Source organism: Staurois parvus, unplaced genomic scaffold (genome assembly GCF_062004578.1).
Source record: "Staurois parvus isolate SC_StPar_1 unplaced genomic scaffold, SC_StPar_1.0 ptg001754l, whole genome shotgun sequence".
NCBI lineage: Eukaryota > Metazoa > Chordata > Amphibia > Anura > Ranidae > Staurois > Staurois parvus.
Window position 1 is genome coordinate 392,501 of NW_028319550.1, and position 25,771 is coordinate 418,271.

A 25,771-nucleotide genomic window follows, 5' to 3' on the forward strand; every position below is an offset into this window, starting at 1 on the left:
CAGCTGACAAGGTACTCCTACCCGGAACCGAACAGTGCTGATGCCCTGAGAGCAAACCATCTGCCACTGACGACAAGCGCCAGAAAAGAATCTTTGCCAGAATCTTTCTATCAACGTTGAGAAGGCTGATGGGGCGCCAATTCTCAATAGTTGACGGATCTTTCCCTTTTGACAACAAGATCACCGCTGAAACCCTCATGGAGGGAGGAAGGGAACCCTCCTCAAGACAGCTATTAAATACCTCCACTAGGCGAGGTGCCAGGCAAGACTTAAAGGTTTTAAAAAACTCCGCTGTCAACCCATCCGGCCCAGGCGTCTTTTTGATCGCCAGACCATCAATTGCTCTGGTCACCTCTTCAACGGTAATCTCACTCGTCAAACTCGTTGGCAGAACGTTATTTCCCAGCCCTGGTGTAGCCTCCAAGAAGCCGACCATCCCTGCCCGGTCGAGGCACTTCTCCCCCAAAAGATCTTGAAAAAAGGTCCTCGAGACCTCCAGGATCCCTGCCCTGGATTTTACCAGGGAACCCGTACTATCTCTAAGACCATGGACTGTTTTAATCGCTATACCCTGCCTACAATTCTGGTAAGGATCAGGCGAATGGTACTTCCCATAATCCCTCTCCAGAACCAAGGAGGCATGCCGGTCATACTGATGTTTCCGCAGGAGAAGTTTCACCTCAGAGATTGCCCCATAATCTCCACCCTCTGAGACAAGACGGTCAAGCTTCCTTCTCAACCGCTGGTAAGCGACATATTTATCAAACTGCTTTCTCTTACCTAGGGCCTTGAAAAATCTGGTGATCCGCCCCTTGATGAGCTCCCACCACTCCAGCTTACTGTCACAGAAATCCAGGATGGTCTCCTGAGCCCGGAAAAAGTCCTCAAAGGATCGTCTCACTTCCTCACATTCCAGCAGAGACTAATTCAGCCTCCAGACACCCCTTCCTTTCAGTGGAATATCTGAAACGTTCAAGGACACAGTGAGCAAAAGGTGATCCGAGAACTCCACCGCCCGGCACTCAGGCACCGAGAAGGCAGAGTCCCCATTCAAAAAAAACCTATCTATCCTACTCTCACTTCTACCTCTCCTAAAAGTGAATCCCGTGCTGCCTGGGTCACTCTTAATCAGAGCGTCTACCAGGCCTGCTTCCCTGACTATCAAATTAAAAAAAAATACTGTCATATCCCAACCTGTCATTGGAGCCTTTCCTGTCTTTGGGCCTAGTGATGGTGTTGAAATCACCTCCAAAGACAATGCGTCGGGACGTAAAAAGGAAGGGCTTTATCCTTTTGAAGAGGCCCTTCCTCTCCCACTTAGACTGAGGCCCGTAGATATTGATCAGCCTCAGTTCCTGCCCCCCAAAAGGACGTCCAACAACAGACACCTTCCAATCTCCACCTCTATTACCCGCCGGCACGTTACCGTACCAGAAAAAAGGACCGCAACTCCGCTGTAAGGCTTGGCCGCAAGAGACCAATACGAGGGACCACACCTCCACTCCTTCTTGGCCAGATGTATATCAGCCAAGCTAGACAACCTGGTCTCCTGCAAAAACAAAACATCAGCATTAATCCTACTGAGCAAAAATAAGGCCGATTCACGAGCTCTTACTGATCTTAAACTAGCGACATTAATGGTCGCCAGCTTTATCGGAGCGGGAACTGCCATCAAGGTAATTGAGTAAGGCGCTTCCGCACCTTCCCCTTGGCCTTTCTAGCGGGACCACCGTCCCCCTGCCGAGACACACCCAATTCCTCCTCCATCGGGGATCCAGGGTCACTCAACCCACCCCCCTCCCCAGATAGAGTCCCAAACTGATTCCTCAAGGGGATGTCATCCACCTCCAAAGAGGAGACCGAACCTGCAGAGGACAAAACCGGCCTACCCTTCCCCCCCACCAAAGACCACTCACCCTCACCCAAAGCACTACCCTGTCCCACTTGAGCCCCCACCTTACCCTCAGACGGGTCCCTCCCCTTGCCCACCCTCCTACGCCTAGAGGGAAGAAGGACCGGAGGAGCCAACACAGACCCATCCGCAACAGGCATTACCACCCCCGCCCCCTTGGCAGCCTCCGCCAACCCCTTATCCCCCCTCAAACTAGGGCCCAACAATCTCTCCACAGACTCCCTCTGAGGCACCACTACAGGTGCTTGCGCCTCCCGAACCTCCACCACCTCACTCTCCACTCTCCCTCCCGGAAGGGCCAAGCTGGCCACACCCCCCCTCTCCACAGCCAATTCTGCCTCCTCCATATCCATACGGTCCAGCTCCGCCTCCAACTCCCCCTCAGGCAAATTCCGCAGGGCTTCAGGACACGCATTGTAAGAATGACCCAGGACCCCACACAAATTACATCTGATAATATTACATTCCCGGGCCTGATGCCCAATCTCTTGGCACAAAGAGCACCGCACCACTGGGCAAGTAGCTGCAAAGTGCCCCTTGGCCCCACATCTATGGCACACCCTAGGCTGTCCCGGATAGAAGATAATCAGCCTGTCCCTACCCAAGAAAGCAGATGAGGGAACATGTTGGATCACATTCCCCACCACCTTCAACCTAACCGTCACCGACCACCCACCAGTCCAAATCTTGCGCTCGTCCAAAATTTTGGACAAAGGGCCCAACACCTCGCTATACCTCCCCAGCCAAACCACTATATCAGATGCCGGCACTGACTCATTCCTTAACAGAATAGTTACCTTCTTCACAACATTCTGCCTAGATAAGAGTTTAGGGGACAAACCAGCCCAACTGGGGCTCCTCACATAGGTCGACTCATATCTCTGCCAAAACAAATCCAACAACTCGGGGCGCATGAAGGACACATCATACTCCCCCGTGCCCGAAGGGGCTATAAAAGCAAACAAGTCGGAAGCCCTAAACCCCATTTCCAAGATCCTATCAATCACCTCCCTCCTACTCAAAGCAGGGCCCTCCCCCGTCCACTTCAACTGCACCACATTCCGCCGTGCCGCAGACGTGGGCAAATTTCCGGCTCTTGCCATAAAAGGCCTAACCGACTCCTGCCCCCCTCTCACCATCGCAGAGTAACTCAACCCAGGTCTACTCACAGAGGGAGCTACCACCAGACCCTCCCCTTGAACCAAACCCCCTCCCGGGGCCACAGGGCCCACAGAACCCAGGGACACTGAAGCAGACCGCGGGAGAACCCCCAGAGCCCCCCCACCTGAGTCCCCAGACCACCCTCAGACAGAACCCCAGGCTGCAGGGAACCCACTCCAGGGACCCCCACCTCCCCCTCAACAGCCCTTACAGCACACTCCACCACAGGGACACCAGGAACAGGAACCGCAACACCCACCAACCCCCTGGGACCCTGCGAGCCCAGATCCCCCACCAACTTTCCACCACCCTGCAAGTCTACAGCAACAGTCACGGCAGAGTCCCGACCGGCACCTCCAGATGCCACATCCGATTTCCCGGCCAGATCCTTCTCCGGAATCCTCTGCAGCTTAACATAAGTTGCTTTGTCTCTCAGAACTCGTTTTGGCAGTTTCCTTGACGTCACTTCCGGTGCACCATCCTCTCCTTCTGAAGCCTCTGAAGAGGACCGGAAGTCGTCATAACACAGCTCCGCCGCTTCCTCCAATGAGAACTGCAACACTCCACCAGCCTCCTCCTCCTCCACCCTGGAGCCCCAATCAGCCGACCGCTGACCGGGGGGGAGGGACTCCTGGCTTGCCGCCGGAACGGCGTCTCCTTCATTACCCGGCGCCATTACCAACTGAGAAACAGCAGGAACATCCTGCACTTCCTTCCCCATGGATGAAACATCTGAAAGCTCCTCCGCAGACGAGACCGCCACCTCCGCACCTCTCACCGCAGTTAAGTTCTTACTCCTTGCTTCCTTAAACCGGGCCTCATGCTGGTATTTCTCGCTTAACATTCCACTCTTTTTTTTTTTCAGAGCAGCTACCATTTTACTCTGGAGGGCCACACTCTTGGCTGCAGCTTCCACCTGTACGTTCAAAGCCAAACGCTTGGACCGCCCAGCACGGTCACGAGAAGCACGGAGCCGCTTCAAATCTGCAGACATTCTCCCCAAAACAGCCTCCTCCTTCTCTATAGCACGTACCCGAGCCGAGACACGCTCCCGGTAGCTGCTATATGTCTCCCCTGTTTGCGGGCCTTTTCCCAGGTCCTCCACACCGGATACACCAGGACCGGTACTAAAGCCCTCAGGGGGCCTTCCACTGCTGGACCCAAGCCCAGGATCCTCCATCCTGCCTGGGCTGGGCAGGTCACTTTAGGCCCAGGCTCCAAGGGCCTGCACGGAAGTCCAGGAGCTCCCCAGCACACAACCTCCTCCACCAAAGCTGGAGCTGGAAATTTTTTATTGTCCAAAAAAATCTTGCAACCAAAAAACAAACATTACACACAAAATACAAACAAAACAAAAACAACCCTCACAACTACTAAACCACCAAACCCAACAACCACCCCCAAGGGTCTATGACCCAAAAATTACTGCAATACTCAACATACCAACAAAGGTATCAAACCCACCCTCCACACTTACAGAAGAAAATGAAAAAAAAAAAAAAAAAACCCACAAAATTACAAAACTCCCCACATCACAAACCCCACCCAAAGGAAAAAAACCCCCGGGCCTCAATCACAAAAACCCTCCAGAACCATTACCCAACAAAAAGACATACCCAAATATGACCACAGAAAAGAAACAAACAAACCCTCACAAACGAGGAAAGCGTTTCCTCTCCTTCCCCTTACCCTTTCTAACAGCACCACTAACCCCCTTCCGAGACTCACCCAAACCCTCCTCCAACGGGGACTCCAGGTCACCCAACCCCCCATCACCCCCAGACAGAGACCCAAACCTGTTCCCCAAAGGGACATCCTCCATCACCAACGAGGAGACCGAGCCTGCCGGGGACAAGCCCGGCCCACCCTTCTCCCCCACCACGGACCACTCCCCCTCACTCAAAGCACCACCCTGCCCTCCCTGAACCACCTCCATACCCTCCAGTAAGACCCCCCTCCGCCCCCTTCTATGCCTAGAGGGAAGGGGGACCTGAGGAGCCAACACAGACACCTCCGCAACAGATGACACCACCCCCTCCCCTTCAGCAGCCTCCACCAACTCACTATCCTTCCGTAGCCCAGGGGCCAACAACTTCCCCCCAGGCACCCCTTGAGACCCCACCACAGGAACTTGCACCACCTGAGGCTCCACCACAGATACTTGCACATCCCGGACCCCCACCACATCACTCTGCACACTCCCTCCCGGAAGGGCCAAGCTGACCACACCCCCCCTTTCCACCATCAATTCTGCCTCCTCAGCATCCATGCGGTCCAACTCCGCCTCCAACTCCCCCTCAGGCAAGTTCCGCATAGCCTCCGGGCAAGCACTATAAGAGTGACCTAACACCCCACATAGATTGCACCGAATCTCAGTGCAATCCCGAGCAAGGTGCCCAACCCCCTGACACAGGGAACACCTAATAACCAGGCAAGTGGCCGCAAAGTGCCCCTTGTCCCCACACCTATGACACACCCGTGGCTGCCCTGGGTAGAAAATGAGCATACGATCCCTCCCTAGAAAGGCAGAGGAGGGGATGTGCTGCAAAACATTCCCCTCAACCTTCAGCCTAACTGTAGCCGTCCAACCCCCGGTCCATATTTTCCTGTCATCCACAACTTTTGACAAAGACCCCAACACATCACAATACCTCCCTAGCCATACTACAATGTCTGAGGGAGGTATAGACTCATTTCGAACCAAGATGGTGATCTTTTTGACCACGTTCTGCCTTGATAACAAATTAGTGGACAAGCCCTCCCAAGCAACAGAGTGCACATAGGTCGACTCATACTTCTGCCAGAACAAGTCCAGCAGATCAGGTCTCATGAAGGAAAGATCGTACTCCCCTGTTCCCGCCGGAGCAATAAAGGCAAAGATATCTGCCGCCCGAAAGCCCATATCCAATATACGATCAATGACCTCCCTGCGACCCAACGGGGGGCCCACCCCAGTCCACTTCAACTGGACCACATTCCTCCTGGCCACATAAGCGGGTAAGTTTCCCCCCCTGGCCCTCAACGCAGGCCTAGCCTGCTCCTGTCCCCCCTTCACCACCGCAGAATAACTTAATACAGGCCTAGCCACAGATGGACCCACCCCCAAACCACCATCCCCAGACAGCCCCACAGGCTGCCAAACAACAGAAGCCACGACCTCTGAAGCACCCACCAAGGTCTGCCTCTGGGGACCCACAACAGAACTTCCCTTAACACCACCCTGGAAAACAGGTATAGACAATAACTCACCCTTAGAGGCCCCACCCACCTCCACCAAGGCCAACTGCGACCGAGGCTCAGTTAGGCAAACCTCAGAATCCCCAACACTCCCACCCTCCACACCTCCCAACACCTGTGGCCCCAAAGAAACATGTCCCATCCCACCACCACCAGCGTCATTGCCGCAAGATGTAGCAGAGTCCTGAACAGCCACCACCACAGACTCCTCCCCAGTCCTTCCCAGCATGTCCTCAGGTACCCTCTTCAACACCACACAAACCGACTCTTCCCGCACTACCGGCTTTACATGCCCGCGGGGAACAATGTCCATGACAATATCCTCCTCCTCTGGAACTTCCTCCGCAAACCGGAAGTGGTCCGGCCGTGGGTCCGCCTCCACTTCCGCCCGACACTGCAGCACTCCCACTGACTCCTCCTGCTCCACCCGAGTCCCCCAATCAGCCGCCCGCTGACCTGGAGGGAGGGACTCCTGGCTACATGCCTGAGTGGCGTTCCCCATATCAGCCGGCGCCATCTTGGAAAGCAAATCAGCCTGCTCAGTCAGCTCACCCTTCCTCTCCACCAGAGTCTCCGGGAAATCCTCCAAAGAAGGGCTGACATCCACTAGACCCCTGACTTGCGCCACACTCCGGAACCTTGCCTCACGGAAACGGGCCTCCTTAGAGTACTGCTCACGAAGTAACTCATATTTCTTTTTCAGAACCGCCACATGCCTTTCCTGAAGGGTCAACTTCAACACCATGGACTCCACCTCAACCTTCAAGGACCGCCGCCGGGTCCCACCAGCACGGTCCCGAGAAGACCGTAACTTCTGCAGCTCCACTTCCATTTTGGCTAACACCGCCTCCTCCTTTTCAATCGCCCGCATTCTGGCAGCCAACCTCTCCTGGTGAGAACCATAACCTTCCCCCTTCCCCGGGGCCATTCCCAGGTCCTCCACAGCAGGCACCTCCAGACCGGTACTAGGCCCCTCAGGGGGTCTCCCATAGCTGCACCCAAGCCCAGGATCCTCCATCCTGCCTGGGCTGGGCAGGTCACTCTAGGCCCAGGCTCCAAGGGCCTACACGGTAGTCCAGGAGCTCACAACCTCACAACCTTCCTCCCTGAGATTGGAGCTGGAAATTTTTTATTGCAACAAAAAATTCTTGCAACCAAAGAAAAATAATACATACAAAAAAGAAAACAAATAGCAACCAGCACGTAAATACAAACCATACAGGTCATAAAGAAACTTTAGCAAAGGAATTTATAAAGTCCATTCCAAAAAAAGTCCATTATACCCCATAAAATTCTCACCTAAAGGAAACATTACATCCCATATGCAAAAATTAGAAAAACTCAAAGTCCCTCAAGAAAAGGACCAGAAGGGTCCCCCCACAACACAACCCCCCCTTCCAACCACCACCCACACAAACCCTAAATCCCCATAAAACTCACCCTACTAAACCAGCCTTCCTCAGCAGCAGACAAGCCCAAAACATAAACCATACCAAAACCAAGAAAGAGATCCCACACTCAACAGAAGGTCAAGCGATGGAGATCATCCGATTCGCCCAACCAAAACAAAAACCAGCAAAATCTAAGGGAGTGATCACACAGAAAGAAAAGGACAGAAACCCACCCAGAGATCAACAGGGCACCAACCCAGGCCTGATGTTCCTCCACACCTTCATCCAGACCCCGGGCCGCATCCTGTCTTTCTCGAGACCCCGAATTTTCCCAACCATACCCAGAATATCGTGCACCACCACCATGACAGGAAGGACTTTTTGACGAAGGGATACCTGACACCGTGCATTCCACGTGAAATACCGGACCACTAAACTAACTAAAAAAAGTGTACTCAACTCAAAATCCAGATGCCGCTCAAACGCCCCATATACCCACTCTGCATAAGACATGCAGCTTAGGAAAGGGATGCCCAGGGCACCCTCCACACCTTTATAAACCTCTATGTTGAAGGGGCACTGAAGCAAGAAGTGGTCCATAGTTTCCACCTCACCCCCACACTCCGCCCTCGGACAACCACGGTCATCCAGAGAGCGGTACTTCAGGTTCCCCCTCACATACAGTCTGCCATGGAAAGCAAGCCAGGCCTGATCCCGAAACTTCAAGGGGATCCTCTCAAGATTTATCAACTTCAGACCCTCCCTCAAAAAATGGCCTGGGCAATCCCTCAAGGCCAGCGGAGCGTGGAAAGCCGTAGCCACAATCCTCTCCCTGAGACTTCTCCCAGGAAGGGACCTGACTTCCTCGGCCGTCACACACCACCGCCGCAAAATTTTCAGGCTCGGGGCAACATAAACCGGGAGCTCACCATGCCTGACCCTCAGGCTTCTCACTGGCCCGCCTCTCATCCAGCCATCAAGAAAAGGTCTAAACCAGGACAGAAAAAAACCTACCCAACCAGGCGGTTCCTCACTTAGCATTTTACCAAAATTATGTTTTATAAACATCACTGAGAAAAAAAACAACCGGGTTGACCATACCTAAGCCACCCTCCCGCCTGGAGAGGTAGGTAACATTCCGCTTCACGAGGTTCAGCCTGTTTCCCCATAACAACTGGAAGAAACAGCTGTAGACCCTTGTGTAAAGAGATACCGGCAACAGGCAGACATAGCTGACATACAAAAGAACTGGAATCAAGTAAGTCTTTATCAGGTCGACCCTTTCCCTCAAGGAGAGCCGCCACCCCTTCCAACATCTCATCTTGGCCTCAGCATCTGACAACCTGGATTCCCAATTTGACCGGCCATAATCACCGGGGCCAAATGTGATGCCCAAAACTTTTATCACTGACTGGGGCTCTGAGAAAATGTCCGGGAGTGAGAAGCTCTCACCATCTCTACCCATCCAGAAAACTTCACACTTGTCACGATTGACTCTGGAGCCAGACACCTCCGCATACTGCTCTATCTCCGAGACCACCACCTGAGCCTCCTCCGCCCCGGAGATAAAGACAGAAACGTCATCGGCGTAGGCTACAACCCTCACAGGTGGCACGCCAGGAGCACCCGCCGACACCCCCGCCAACACCCCTCCATCTAACCTCCTTATGAAAGGGTCGATAGCAAAGGCGTACAGCAGAGGGCTCAACGGACACCCCTGACGCACCCCCGAGCTAACCTCAAAAGGTTGCCCAACCCAACCATTCACAAGCATGAAGCTCTCCGCCCCTCTATACAAGGTCTTCAACCAGCCAATAAACACCATATCCAGTCCATATCGACCAAGAAGAGACCAGAGGTACTCATGATCCACCCGGTCAAAGGCTTTAGCTTGATCCAGAGTCAACAGGTACTTCCCAACGCCATCAGCCCTGCACCGCTCCAAAACCTCCCGGACAGCTAACACCGCTGACAACGTACTTCTGCCCTGGACCGAGCAGTGCTGATGACCCGAGAGCAACTCTCCCGCCACTGACGACAAGCGCCAGAAAAGAATATTTGCCAGAATCTTTCTATCAACGTTGAGCAGGCTAATGGGGCGCCAATTCTCAATGGTTGAAGGATCCTTCCCTTTTGACAGCAAAATTACCGCCGAAACTCTCATGGAGGGAGGAAGAGAACCTTCCTCAAGACAGCTATTAAACACCTCCACAAGACGAGGCGCCATGCAAGACTTAAAGGTTTTAAAGAACTCTGCCGTCAACCCATCTGGCCCGGGTGTTTTCTTAATGGTCAGACTATCGATCGCTCTGGACACCTCTTCGACAGTAATCTCCCCCGTCAAACTCGCGGACGGAACATTATTTCCCAACCCTGGAGTAGCCTCCAAGAAACTGACCATCCGATCCCGATCAAGACGTTTCTCCTGTAAAAGATCTCGAAAGAAGTCCCTAGAGACCTCCAGAATCCCTGCCCTGGACTTTGTCAGGGAACCCGTACTATCCCGTAGGCCGTTGATCGTTTTAACCGCTACACCCCGCTTGCAGTTCTGGTAGGGATCGGGCGAATGGTACTTCCCATAATCCCTCTCCAGAACCAAGGAGGCATGCCGATCATACTGATGTTTCCTCAGGAGAAACTTCACCTCCGAGATTGCCCCAGAATCTCCACCCTCTGAGATAAGATGGTCAAGTTTCCTTCTCAACCGCTGGTAGGCAATATATTTATCAAACTGCTTTTTCTTACCTAGGGCCTTGAAAAACCTGGCAATCCGCCCTTTAGTGAGCTCCCACCATTCGAGTTTACTGCCGCAGAACTCCAGGACAGTCTCCTGAGCCCGGAAAAAATCCTCAAAGGATCGTCTTACCTTCTCACAATCCAGCAGGGTCGAATTCAGCCTCCAAACACCCCTCCCCTTTAGCGGTGTATCTGAAACATTCAAGGACATAGTAAGCAAAAGGTGATCAGAGAACTCCACCGCTCGACACTCAGGTGCCGAGAAGGCAGAATCCTCCTTTAAAAAAAACCTATCTATCCTACTCTCACTGCTACCTCTCCTAAAAGTGAACCCCGTGCTGCCCGGGTCACTCTTAATTAGAGCGTCCACCAGGCCTGCTTCCCTGACTATCGAGTTCAAAAAAATACTATCATATCCCAACCTGTCAGTGGAGCCTTTCCTGTCCTTGGGCCTAGTGACGGTGTTGAAATCACCTCCAAAGACAATACGGCGGGACGTAAAAAGGAAGGGCTTTATCCTTCTGAAGAGGCCTTTCCTCTCCCACTTGGACTGCGGCCCATAAACATTAATAAGCCGCAGCTCCTGCCCCCCCAAAAGGACGTCCAGCACCAGACATCTTCCGATCTCCACCTCGATTACCCGCCTGCACGTTACCATACCGGAAAAAAGAACCGCAACCCCGCTGTAAGGCTCGGCCGCAAGAGACCAATACGAGGGGCCACACCTCCACTCCTTTTTGGCCAGATGTAAATCAGCCAAGCTGGTCAACCTGGTCTCTTACAAAAACAAAACATCAGCTTCAATCCTACTGAGCAAAACTAAGGCTATCTCACGAGCGCTTACTGATCTTAAACTGGCAACATTAATAGTCGCCAGCTTTATCGGGGTGGGAACTGCCATCAAGATAATCGAGTAAGGCGCTTTTTCCCCTTTCTCTTGACCTTCTTAGCGAGATCCCTGTCCCTCTTCTGGGACGTCCGTACCCCCTCCTCCATCGGGGAACCGGGGTCACTAGACACACCCCCATCATCCCCCGACAAAGTCCCAAACGAATTATTTGAAGCCAGATCATCCACCTCTACGGATGAGACTGACCCTGCTGAGGAAAGGACTGGCCTGCCCCCACCCTTACCTTTAATGACAGACCACCCCTCCTCCCCCTCACCCAAAACAACCCCCTGCACAGATGAGGGGGCCACCTGAACCTTCCGAGCACCAACCCTCCCTTCCGCCCTAGCCCTTCTAGCGGGCAACAAAACTGGAGGGGCTAGAATCCCAGACTTTCCACCCACCTCCACCACCCCCGCCCCTTTAGCAGCCTCCACCAAAACCTCCTTCTTCCTAACCACCCTCTCCCTAGGGGCCAACGGAACATCCTGCTCCCGAACCTCCCGAACAGACTCCAACTGGGTCTCTTCCACCACCCCTCCCCCCTCCACCCCAAGGGCACTAGTTTGCGCCCCCTCCACAGAATGCGCCGCCTCCTCCGCCTCAACCCTATCCAACTCTGCCACCAACTCCTCATCGGGTAAATTACGCATGGCCTCAGGACACGCACTATAGGAGTGCCCCATTACCCCACAAAGATTACACCTTATCTGAACGCATTCGCGTGCCCAGTGCCCCACCTCCTGACAGAGGGAGCACCTGAGTACCGGACACGTAGCCGCAAAATGCCCCTTAGCTCCACAGCGATGACACACCCGAGGCTGTCCCGGATAAAAAATAATCAATCTATCTCTCCCCAAAAAGGCCGAAGATGGAATATGTACCAATGCGTGCCCCGCGGGCCTTAAACGAACCGTCGCATTCCAACCCCCCGTCCAAATTTTCCTCTCATCGAGAATTTTAACCAACGGGCCCAAGACGTCACAATGACGGTTCAGCCAAACTGTGATGTCAGATGCTGGAACCGACTCATTTCTAACTAAAATAGTAATTTTTTTCACTGGGCTCTGCCGCGACAGTAGCCTAGGGGTCAAACCCGCCCACCTGGGATTCGCCACGTACACCGACTCATACCTGTGCCAGAACATCTCTAGCAGCTCGGATCTCATAAAGGAGAGATCATATTCCCCTGTGCCTACTGGTGCAATGAAAGCAAAAATGTCTGCGGCCTTAAATCCCATTTCTAACACTCTATCCACCACCTCCTTGCGACTCAAGGCAGGGCCCTCCCCTGTCCACTTCATCTGTACCACATTACGCCGCACTGCAGAGGTGGGCAGATTCCCCGGGTTAGGCCTCAGAGACCTGGCTGGCCCTCCCTGCCCCCTTACTGCAGCAGAATAACTCAGTGGCGCACCTGTCACCACAGGCACATCCAGGGGAGCCCCTCCAACAACATTCCCAGCCACCGGAAGTGCCGGACACCCAACTTCCGGACCGGATCCAACCAGCTGCAAACTATGCCCTGCACCGCCCGCTAAGTTAGCCCCATCAATCAGCGCTCCCGACACAGGGCCCGCCGGACCCACCTCCACCATAGAAACCGCCCCTACTACCGCAGGACCAACACCTGCAGACTGCATAGCCGGCCCAGCCTTTTCCACATGGCCAGAGGTACCCCCCCCACCCTCCATCAACCCCACACGAAAATCAGAGCCAGAAAAGTTCACATTAACAGTCCCAGAGTCTCTCACCGGATCTTCAGGCACCGCCTCGCCCTCCAGGTCAGGCAGACGCTGCAGCCTGACAAACACCGCTTTCTCCCGCAGCACTGGCTTAGCAGGCCTGCGGGGCATAGTATCTGACACTCCCTCCTCCACAGCCGAGCCATCAGAGGCAAACCGGAAGTGCCCACTCTGGAGACACTCTTCCACTTCCGGCCGGAACTGCAGGGTGCCCACTGACTCCTCCTCCTCAGCCCGAGTACCCCAATCGGCTTGCCGCTGCCCAGGGGGGAGGGACTCCTGGCTCCCAGCCACGCTGGCGTCCTCCATAACACTCGGCGCCATCTTGACTCCAGCATGTGCTGCCTGCTCCTCCACCTTTGCTTGTGGTGAATCCTCCATAGAGGCAACCTTCTCCACCAGACCACCACCAGCAGGCCTAGCACCGATCCTTTCCGAGCGAAAACGGGCCTCATTCGCATATTTCTCCGCCAAAATGCCACTTTTCCTTTTAAGGGCTTGAACATGCCTTTCTTGGGCCAGTATCCTCCGTTCCAGGACCTCCACCTCCTCCCTTAGAGGCTGACGCCTGGCGCTGTTGGCCCGATCTCGCGCCGCCCTGAGCCTAGGGAGCTCAAGCTGCAGCTTGGCCAAGGTGGTCTCCTCCTTATCAACCGCACGCACACGGGCCGCCATCCGCTCCCTATAGGAGGCATAGTTTTCCCCCCTCTTTGGGGCCGCTCCCAGGTCCTCCACCAAAGGCGGTCCAGGACCGGTACTAGGCCCCTCAGGGGGCCTTCCACTGCTGGACCCAAGCCCAGGATCCTCCATCCTGCCTGGGCTAGGCAGGTCACTTTAGGCCCAGGCTCCAAGGGCCTGCACGGTAGTCCAGGAGCTCACAACCTCACAACCTTCCTCCCTGAGATTGGAGCTGGAAATTTTTATTGTCCAAAAAATCTTGCAACCAAAGAACAAAACATTTCATACAAAAAATAAACAAAACAAAACAAAAACAAAAACAACCCTCATAACTACTAAAACACCAAACCCAACCACCCCCAAGGGTCCATGACCCAAAAATCACTACAATTCACAACATACCGACAAAAGTATCAAACCCCAAAACTCCCACATCCCAAACACCACCCAAAGGAAAAAACCCCCGGGCCTCAATCACAAGAACCCCTCAAAATTATTACCCAACACAGAAAAAGAAACAAACCCTCACAAACGAGGAAACAGTTTCCTCGCCTTCCCCTTACCCTTTTTACCAGAACCACTAACCCCCTTCCGAAACTCACCCTCACCCTCCACCAACGAAGACTTCAAACCACCCAACCCCCCATCACCCCCGGACAAAGACTCAAACCCATTCCCCAGAGGGACATCCTCCATCACCAAAGAGGAGACTGAGCCTGCTGAAGACAAGCCCGGCCCACCCTTCTTCTCCACCACAGACCACTCCCCCTCACTCAAAACACCACCCTCCCTCCGCCCCCTCCTACGCCTAGAGGGAAGGGGGACCTGAGGAGCCAACACAGACACCTCCGCAACCGATGACTCCACTCTCTCCCTTTCAACAGACTCCACCAACTCACTATCCTTCCGTAGCCCGGAGGCCAACAACTTCCCCCCAGGCTCCCCTTGAGACCCCACTACAGAAACTTGCACCACCTGCGGCTCCACTACGGGAGCTCGCACTACCTGAGGCTCCAGCTCAACAACTTGCACGTCCCGGACCCCCACCACTTCACTCTGCACACTCCCTCCCGGAAGGGCCAAGCTGACCACACCCCCTCTTTCCACCATCAAATCCGCCTCCTCAGCATCCATACGATCTAACTCCGCCTCCAACTCCCCCTCAGGCAAGTTCCGCAAAGCTTCCGGGCAAGCACTATAGGAGTGACCTAACACCCCACATAGATTGCACCGAATTTCAGTGCAATCCCGAGCAAAGTGCCCAACCCCCTGACACAGGGAACACTTCATGACCAAACAAGTGGCCGCAAAGTGCCCCCTGTCCCCACACCTATGACACACCCGCGGCTGCCCTGGATAAAAAATAAGCATACGGTCCCTCCCTAAAAAAGCAGAAGACAGGGGATATGCTGCAAAACATTCCCCTCAACCTTCAGCCTAACTGTTGCTGTCCAACCCCCGGTCCATATCATCCTGTCATCAACCACTTTCGACAAGGACCCCAACACATCACAATACCTCCCTAGCCATACCACAATGTCTGATGGAGGTATAGACTCATTACGGACCAAGATAGTGATCTTCTTGACCACATTCTGTCTTGACAACAGCTTCGTGGACAAGCCCTCCCAAGCAACAGAATGCACATAAGTGGATTCATACTTCTGCCAAAAAAGATCCAGCAGATCAGGTCTCATAAAGGACAGGTCGTACTCCCCTTTTCCTGCTGGAGCAATAAAGGCGAAAATATCCGCCGCCCGAAAACCCATATCCAGTACACGGTCAATAACCTCCCTACGACCCAACGGGGGGCCCACCCCAGTCCACTTTAACTGGACCACATTCCTCCTAGCCACATAAGCAGGTAAGTTACCCCCCCTGGCCCTCAACGCAGGCCTAGCCTGCTCCTGTCCCCCCCTCACCACCGCAGAATAACTTAAAACCGGTCTAGCCACAGAAGGGCCCACCCCCAAACCACCATCCCCAGACAACTCCACAGGCTGCCCAGCAACAGAAACCTCGGCCACTGAAGCACCCACCAAGGTCTGCCTCTGGGAACCCACAATAGAACCCCCCTTAACACCACCCTGAGAAACAGACATAGGCAATGACTCAGCCTTAGAAGCCCCACCCACCTCCACCAAGGCCAACTGCGACTGAGGCTCAGTCAGACAGACCTCAGAATCCACAACACTCCCACCCTCCACTCCTCCCAACACTTGTGGCCCCAAAGAAACATGACCCATCCCACCACCACCTGTGTCCTTGCCGCATGATGCAGCAGAGTCCTGAACAACCACCACCACAGACCCCTCCCCAGTCCTTCCCTGCAAGTCCTCAGGTACCTTCTCCAATACCGCACAAACCGACTCTTCCTGTCCCACCGGCTTTACCGGCCCGCTGGGAACAATGTCCATAACAGTATCCACCTCCTCTGGAACTTCCTCCTCAAACCGGAAGTGACCCGGCCGCGGGTCCGCCCCCACTTCCGCCCGACACTGCAGCACTCCCACTGACTCCTCCTGCTCCATCCGAGTCCCCCAATCAGCCGCCTGCTGACCTGGAGGGAGGGACTCCTGACTACATGCCTGAATGGCATTCTCCATATCAACCAGCGCCATCTTGGAAGACAAATCAGCCTGCCCAGTCAGCTCATCCTTCCTCTCCACCAGAATCACCGGGAAATCCTCCAAAGAAGGGCTGACATCCACTGGACCCTTGACTTGCGCCTCACACCGGAGCTTTGCCTCACGGAAACGGGCCTCCTTAGAGTACTGCTCACTGAGTAACATGTATTTCTTTTGCAGGACCGCTACATGCCTCTCCTGATGGGTCAACTTTAACACCATGGCCTCCACATCCAACTTCAAGGACCGCCGCCGGATCCCACCAGCACGGTCCCGAGAAGACCGCAACTTTTGCAAATCCACCTCCATCTTGGCCAACACCGCCTCCTCCTTCTCAATTGCCCGCATTCTGGCAGCCAACCGCACCCGGTGAGAACCATAACCTTCCCCCATCCCCGGGGCCATTCCCAGGTCCTCCACAGCAGGCACCTCCAGACTGGTACTAGGCCCCTCAGGGGGTCTCCCATCGCTGCACCCAAGCCCAGGATCCTCCATCCTGCCTGGGCTGGGCAGGTCACTCTAGGCCCAGGCTCCAAGGGCCTGCACGGTAATCCAGGGAGCTCCCCAGCACACAACCTCCTCCACCAAAGCTGGAGCTGGAGGTATTTTTATTTTAAAAAACTACTGCTTTCATTTAGCACATATCATTCATTAAATTTACAAAATTATATCATAATTATTGATTATATACAAAGAATTAAATGTGCTTTTCTAAAACTTTTTTCCTTCTATAAATACCTTCAACATACTTTTGGCGTTTTTACAGCCTTTTTACTAATCAAATTACTAGTTATATTTAGATAAAATATAGACTATATACAGTCATACCACCTAGACGGGCGTTTTTACAGCCCTTTTACTGTACAAGGCTGCAAATGCTTACCTTTTGACAAAAATTTTTTTAATCTTTTACTCATCTACCTAGGCCAAGGCAGAGCATATAAGCCATTAGATATTTGCAGCCCCATTTAAAAAAATAGAGAGTGCAAAATCTAGAGGAGTGAAAGAATGGGTGGCCTAGCAGAGCAAGCAGAATATAGAAAGCAAGAAATTAAGCTAAGCAAGCCCCAAAAGGGGCAGCGTTGGTACCTTTAAGGAGGCTGGAAGTGAAAACCCCTCCATAAATGGGCACTCCTTTCCGGCCCAACCCTGCTCCTTTCCAAGTGAATCACCTTATGCAGCTCACTAAGTGTGTCTCTCACTACCTCCTGGACAGGCAGGATTTTGTCCCTAGTGGACAAAAGACAGCGGGCGTGCCAAGTGAAGAAAAGCGTGACTATACTGACTAGATAAAGTGTAGGCAACTCAAACCCCTCCCTCACTCTGAAGTTGCCGTACACCCGCTCGGGAAGAGACAGAGAGGAGAAGCGGGGATAGCCAATGGCATCCCCTACTCCCCTGTGAACCTCCGCATTGAAAGGGCACTGGACCATAAAATGGTCCATGGTCTCCAGTGCCCCCCCACATTCCGGTCGAGGACAGCCTCTGTCCTCTAGGTTTCTATATTTCAGGTTCGCACGGACGTAAAGTCTTCCATGGAAAGACCTCCATGCGAGATCCTGAAATTTCTGGGGAATTCTTTTAGAATTCGGGAGGGCTAGCCCCTCCCTGAGGACGCTGTCCGGGCAGTCTTTCAAGGCCAGCGGCTTTAAAATGTCCGAAGCCATGATCCTCTGGTATAGCTCTCGCCGACCAGTGGACCCTACCTCCAGGGCAGTTATGCGCCACCGCCTCAGTACCTTTGAAGCCTGTGGGACGTAGGATGGGAGGCAGCGATGTGCTCTTCTCAGATCACCAGGCCTGCCTCCCCCTTCCCATTCATCCAAGAACAGCAGTAGCCAGTCCTTGCACGAACGTTCCCACAGAGAGGGCTCGTCCTTAAAGATGGACTGCAAGTTGTTTTTGATGAAAATGGTAGTGTAAAACACTACTGGGTTGACCATGTCCAACCCGCCTAGCTCTCTCCGTAGGTACGTGACCTCCCTCTTGATGAGATTAAGTCTGTTTCCCCACAGTAGCAGGAAAAACAGACTATAGATCCGTGCATAGAGGGGTGCTGGCAAAAGACAAACATAGCTGACAAATAAAAATTCAGGCAGCAGGTAGGTTTTGACGAGGCTCACCCTTTCCCTTAGGGACAGCTTCCAGCCTTTCCAGGCTGACACTTTCCGGGTGGCATCCTCCAGTCTGCGCTCCCAATTTCGTGCGGGGTAATCCCCAGGGCCGAAAAGGATGCCAAGGATCTTAATTTCCGGTTGAGGCTTGGGGAAAGCGTCCGGGAGGGGAAATTCCTCACCCTCCTTCCCCATCCAAAAAGCTTCACTCTTGTTCCAGTTCACTAGTGAACCGGACGCCTCCGAGTAGTCCCGAATCTGTGTCTCCACAAATCGGGCCTCCTCCCCGCTTGACACCACTACAGAGACGTCGTCCGCGTAGGCCACCGCTTTCACCGCCGGGCTGCCACAGGGGCCCATTGAGACCCCCCTCAAACGCCCGCAGTCGAGCCTTCGGATGAAGGGATCGACTGCAAAAACGTACAGAAGAGGGCTCAAGGGGCACCCCTGCCTAACGCCGGAGCCCACGGGGAAAGAGGGGCCCACCCAGCCGTTGACAAGAGGGAAGCTCACCGCCTCCCTGTACAAAGCACGGAGCCAATCGATGAACCGTTCCGGCAGACCGTATCTCACCAGGAGAAGCCACAGGTAATCGTGGTTTACCCTGTCAAAAGCCTGTGCCTGATCTAAAGCCAGCAGGTACTGTGTGTCCTCTCCAGCCCTGCACCTTTCCACAGCCTCCCGGACGCAAAGGACGGCACTAAAGGTGCCTCGGCCGGGAATTGCGCAGTGCTGTGCCGCAGACAGTACCCCATCAGCCACAGCTGACAGACGTACGAAAAGGATCTTGGCCAACACCTTTCTATCTGTGTTGAGAAGGGCGATGGGACGCCAATTCTCCACCACAGACGGATCTTTCCCCTTTGACAGAAGGATTAGGGCCGACCTTCTCATTGAGGGAGGCAGCAGGCCCTTGGCCAAACATGCGTTGAAGACCTCCGTCAAGTGAGGAGCCAACAGACTCTTAAAGGTTTTATAAAATTCGGCCGAGAGCCCGTCGGGTCCCGGCGTCTTTTTGGATGACAACGAGTCAATGGCCTGCTCTACTTCCGCCACTGAAATCCTCTCTGTCAAAGAGTCGGGAGAGTCAGACATCGCCGGCAGCGGTGTCTCGTCAAGGAAACGTCTGGCTTTCTCCATGTCTAAGTGCTTCCGCTCCAGGATGCCCGAAAAGTGGTCTCTGACCACACCCAGAATTCCCGGCCTGGACCGGACCAGGACTCCCGAAGTGTCGATCAGGCCGTGTATGACCTTCGAACTCGTCGCCTCACCGCAGTTCTTGTAAGGGTCCGGGGAGTTAAACTTCCCGTAGTCCCTCTCGAGAACGAGGGAGGCGAGACGGTCATACTGGCACTCCCTTAGTTGAAGCCTTAGAGTGGATATCTGCTCTTGGGAGCCTCCCGAGGACACCAGGCGGTCTAGCTGCCTTCGCAGCCCCAGGTAGGCTCGGTACTTTGAGACTGCCCTGTATTTTGAGACCCCACGGAAAAAGCCCTCAGATCTCTTCTTCACTGCTTCCCACCATTCGAGGCGGGAGCAGCCGCTCTCAAGGAGCGAGGCCTGATCCGTGTAGAAGGCCTCAAAGGCTTCCCTAACAGCAGAGTCCTCCAGTAGCGTCACGTTCAGACGCCACAAGCCCCGCCCTTTCTGAGGGGTCTCGGCAACATTCAGAGTGACGGATAGCAAAACGTGATCGGAGAACTCTACCGTTTGTAGCACAGGGCCCACAAAAACAGAGTCCCCCTTCAAAAAAAACCTATCTAGTCTACTCTTACAACTACCTCTGGCGTATGTGAAGCCGGTGAGGTTGGGGAAGTGTCGAACGTGCACATCCACCAAGCCGGACTCCCTGACTATGCTGTTCAGAAAGATGCTATCGTATCCCAGGGGGCCTCCGGCACCTGCCCTGTCCTTCGGCCTAGTGATGGTGTTAAAATCACCGCCGAAGACCACCTGCTGGGACGTAAAAAGATAGGGCTTGACTGCCGTGAGGAGGCTCTTCCTCGCCCTCTTGGACTGAGGGCCGTAGAAATTTATAAGGCGAAGGGATTGCCCCCTCACGACAGCGTCTACCACCAAACATCTGCCGACTTCCACCTCAACCACTCGTCGGCATGCCACCGAACCGGTCTTAAAAAGGACCGCAACTCCACTACAGGGCTCGGCCGCAAGAGACCAGAGGGAGGGCCCATACCTCCACTCCCTCTTTGCTAGGTGCATCTCCGCCACAGATGCTAGCCAGGTCTCTTGCAAAAACAAAATATCAGCTTCAACTCGGCTGAGAAAATCAAAGGCCATGTAGCGAGCCGCCGTAGACTTGCCCTCCAATAGATCCTCGTTAAAGGATTTAAAGTGTACTCATTCCAATTACAGGGCCTCGAAAGAGTCCTGTATTGTTATTTTTCGTCACTACCTCCCCGAGTCGGGAGTGGGTAATTTGCGCGCCTGCTGCCTTCCTTGGATGTGGTAGCCGTTTCTCAGGCTCCCTCTCCAGAATCGAACCCTGATTCCCCGTTACCCGTGGTCACCATGGTAGGCGCAGAAAGATCCAACTACGAGCTTTTTAATTGCAGCAACTTTAATATACGCTATTGGAGCTGGAAATTTTTTTATTAAAACTACTACCATACGTTTACAAACTTACAAAGGGAAAGTAAATTTAACTCGCAAAACTTTTGCACCAGGTGTAGCCATACAGATATACATACTGAAAGTGTCATGCACGGGCCTGCATACAAACCAGGCGTTTTTACAGCCTATTATACCACACAGGCAAACACTGTGCATGCTCACATCACTGCATTACATACGCAAGCAGATTTAACTTAAACACTATATACAATCAGGAAACTGGAACAAAGGCCTCGTGACCCCCCAAGAGGCCATTTCTAGCCCCCCACCGAGCCCATCTACAATAGGCGTAGCCACTTGCCACTCACTACAACAAGCTATAAGGCCATGCACCAGCCTGTACACAAACCTGGGTGGTTTTACAACCCCCTTACCACACAGGCCTGACTTCGTGCACACCCACAGCAATATCATAGGTAGCGGAATTCCCAACTTAACCTAACATATGTTAAAGATCTAAAACTAAGGCTCCGGGACCCCAAGAGGCCATTTCTAGCCTCCTTAGGAGCCCCTCGAGCCCTTATACCACGAACATAATACATAACAGAAAACCTGTAAGGCAAGGCATGCAAGATGGAAAATGTCTGCAACCCTCCTTCAAACTATATCAACAGCAAAAACTAGGGGGAAGTGTCAGGATAGAAACCCATCACCCGGAGGGGCAGGACTGGATCCCTAAGGAGGCTGGAAGCGGAAACCCCTCCATAAACGGGCACACCTCTTGGGTCCAATCCTGTCCCTCTCAAGACCCCTTACCTTCACCAGTTCTGCAAAAAATGTCTCCTACCACCTCGCGGACAGGCAGGGGTTTGCCCCTAGTGGACACCAAACACCGGGCATGCCACGTGTAATAAAGAACTACCATACTGACTAAATAAAGTGAGGACAACTCAAAACCCTTCCTCACCCTAAAGTCACCATAGACCCTCTCAGGATACGACAGGGAAGGGAAACGGGGATAACCTATAGCTTCCCCTATCCCCTTGTGAACCTCCATGTTGAAAGGGCACTGGACCAAAAATGTCAGCTTCAATACAGCTGAGAAAATTAAAGGCCATAAAGCGAGCCGCTGTAGATTGAATGCTCGCGACATTAATGGTCGCGAGCCGTAATGGAGCGGGTACCGCCATCTTTAGCGATTGAAGTGGTCATGCCTTGCTTTACTCCATATAAGTCAAGTCCTCTTCCGACTCAGAGGACAAAACCTCAAACTTCTTCAGAAGGAAAAGGGAACCTCTTCCCAGACTGGAGTCACCTGCAACTTTTTTAGTTTTAAGTTTAAGAGACTTCCTTTTCTTTTTTTTCTTGGTTTCCCACTCACCACCCACAGCCCCGCCCTCACCCTCCAAGGGACTGCTAACAACCCTCGCCGGCCACCTCCTGGGACGCTTAGAAGCCCCCAGGCTGGAGTCACGAGGACCTGACCTCATCACTAAACTCGCACCAACTCGGGGGCCTACCCCCCGAGGATCAAGAGGCCTAGCCTCCCGAGGCCCCCCATCACTCCTCGCACCCCCAGGTTAGGGGGATGTTTTCTGGGAGCGAGGGGAAAGGGAAAGCAAGGGCTGCGGGGAGGGGGAGACAAGGGAGGAACGAGGGGGGGGAGAGGACCGAGGTAGTGCCAAAAGCACCCCCCGAGGAAGGGGCAAAGAAATCTACGCAGGGCTAGAGGAAGGAGCCAGTTCTGCACCTTTGGCCAAAATCCCCACCTCCCCCCTTTTGGAACGCCTCGGGGCCGGAACTGGAGGCACACCAGGCAGCACCCGCACCTCCTGCTGGTTCTCCACCTGTTGTACCACACCCCCACCCTGGGCATCTGCCACCGCCAGCTTCCTCCTCTCCATACGCCTTAACTGAGATGGCATCTTCTTCCTGACCACTGGGTCCGTACCGCTTGTAGAAGCCACCTCTGACACACCCACCGAGGCCTCACTCGCTTGCCCTCCCGCCAACCCAGAAGTATACCCCCTGAAGGCTTTGGGGCACCTGCTGAAGGGATGGCCCATCTCCCCACACAAATTGCAGCAGATGAGGTGGCAACCATCTGCCTGGTGACCCACCCCATTGCATCTGATGCAGTGGGCCATCGTGCAGTCCGCACTGAAGTTCGTGGGGCTCCCACACTTAAAGCAGAGGTGGGGCTGCCCAGGATAAAAGACCAGTATCCTGTCCCGCCCAATGAAGGCACTGGCCGGCATTTGTGCCACCGTATGCCCCCTCCTTTCCAGTTTCACCCTGGCAGTCCACGCTCCCGTCCAGATGCCCCTCTCGTCATGACTTTTTTCTAGGCCAGATTGTAGTTGACCATACCTCCCCAACCAAGTCGCAATGTATTCTGGAGGGAGGGACTCATTGCAGACAAGAACCGTGACGTTCTTTACCTCCTCCTGGCGAGACAGGGCAACCACCCTAAAATCCTTCCATTTCTCCTGCCCCCTCACCACCTCGTACCATGAAAAGAAAAGCTCCATCACCACTGGGGTGACAAAACTAATATCAAACTCCACGGTGTTATTCAGATGTATGACAGCGAAGATTTCCGCCACTCTGAACCCAAGATCCAGGACCATGTCCACCACATGTCCCCTGCTGGGGCACTGACCTGACCCCTGAAATTTCAACTGTACGACATTTCGTCGCCTACGTTCCGGACCCCCAATACCCCTGGACCAGGTATTCCCACCCTGACCCTGTCCCCCGGGGGGCTCTCGGAAAGCCTGTGCACCATGCTGGCCATAAAAATGACCCAGCCTGACCTGCGCCCCTGCCACCTTGGCAAAGGTCTTCCCCTCTTTAAGTGCCGACAGTAGACAGACCTCCTGTGCCGTATCCAACGCCTTGGGGGGTATCACCGGCTGACCTGCCTCACGCAACACCCCTGGAGCACCGGAGGGTTCCACCACCCCTGTACAGGACACTGCCACTGGTGCCTGGCTGGGCTCAATCCCCAAGGCCCTTGCTCTCATCTCCCTATGCAGGTCACCGAAGGGGTCCACCAACTCAGCAAGAACCCCTGCATTCTCCGCCAAGGGCCCCCACTCAACAGGCCACCCAGACTCGGACACTTCCACCTGCGCCTCACCCGTGTCCATGCTGGCCTCCTCCATCTCCACTACCACCAGTTGGGGCTCCTCCAATTGCTTAATGAAGGATAAGGCCGGGCAGTCCACATGGAGAGGTCCCATAGAACAGTCCCCCCACGCAACCCCCGCCTGAGCCCCTGGCAGACTCTCAGCAGCGGTCAGTGTCCCATTGATCATAGGCACAACCTCAGCATCTTTTAACAGAGTCCTTACAGAACCTGCAACATCTTCCGGCCGTGTCACCAAGCCTGGCATGTCCACTTCCTGTGTCACAGGGTTTGCGGCCAAAAAGATGGTATCTGTGGCTGCAGTACCGCCTGTGGCCACCGCACTCTCCTCCAGGTTGGACGTCACTTCCGGGTCAGCGGCCGCCACAGACTCCGCCCCCTGCCCCGACCGGAAGTGACGCAAGACGCCCACCGCGGGCGCCATCTTGTTTACAGATAAACGGCCATCCACAGCTAGTTCTTTCACAACCCGACATTCCCGGTTCCCTTACTACCAGGGAAGACAGGGGAATAACAGCACAGGCCGCCATGCTGTCCGGCCTGCCCTGTTCCTCCCTACCAGCCACCAAACCTTCACCCCCAGGTGGGCACATGGACAAAGATTCTCTGCTGGAAACGGCCTCCATGGGTAAGATTTCCATTGTTTTTTTCCCTGCCCCTGCATCCACGGACACCCTGGGCAGTAGGACCATGGGGGTTCTCACCACCCCTGCTGACACTTTCACAATAGGTTTCACTGCTGGGGTATCCACCACCCCTCCTGAGGTGGGTGTGTTGCCAGTTTCTCTGGGGCCCCTTGAGCACTCGGTACTGACTTTGCCTTTCCCTTGACACTCTTTTTTTCTTTGCTGTTTTGGGGACACACTACCTGACTGGACACAGGGGCCTATTGGGGTATCCACCATCCCTGGTGCATCAGCTGTGGAGGCTGTTCCCTCAGGGGGAGCCTGAAAAGCTGAAGCCGCAGGGGGTCCCACCACCCCTGATGCTGCAACTGCAAATGTTTTTTTCTGCCCTAAGTCAGGGCAGGCCTGGGTAACTGGGGTTGCAGGGAGTCCCCCCCCCCCCCGGCACACCAGTTGTGCTGTCCATTTCCAGCTCTGCAGCTAAGCTGGCCTCAACTGAAACTTTAGAGGGTGCCACCATCCTTTGTACAGACACACCGACATCCGTAACTGAGCAGGCCTTCTTTCCATCAGCCACAAGACATGCAATGGAGGTACCCACCATCCCTGAAGGGCCGGCAATGGAATCCTCAGGCTGACCGGCCACATTTTGGGTCAGAGCTGCAGGGGGTCCCAACTTTGGGGGGGGGGGCAGTGACCGCCTCCCTAGTTTTGCCAGCCAGGCAGGCTTGTGCTTGCACCGCAGGGGGTCCCACCATCCTTGGGGGGGGGGGGGGGGGGCAATGACAGTCCTTTTAGGCTCTTTAGCCTGCGTTTGGGCTGCAGGGGTTCCCACCATCCCTGGCGCAACAGTCTCCGCCGGCATCCCAGCTAGGCTTGCTGTAGCTTGCTTGGGTGCAGGGCCTGGAGCAGGGGTCTCCCTTGTCTTTAGCA

At 54.2% G+C, this 25,771-nt stretch overlaps 1 long non-coding RNA gene across 1 annotated transcript in view; it reads left to right on the forward strand.

Moving 5' to 3' along the window:
* Window positions 1-25,771, forward strand: part of LOC149434399 (uncharacterized) — a 36,704-nt gene that overhangs the window by 3,624 nt on the left and 7,309 nt on the right. Inside the window, exon 1 of the long non-coding RNA XR_016308662.1 lies at window positions 1-16,745. This exon is cut by the window's left edge and continues 3,624 nt beyond it. This is a non-coding gene — a long non-coding RNA (uncharacterized LOC149434399). The remainder of the gene's footprint in view (window positions 16,746-25,771) is intronic.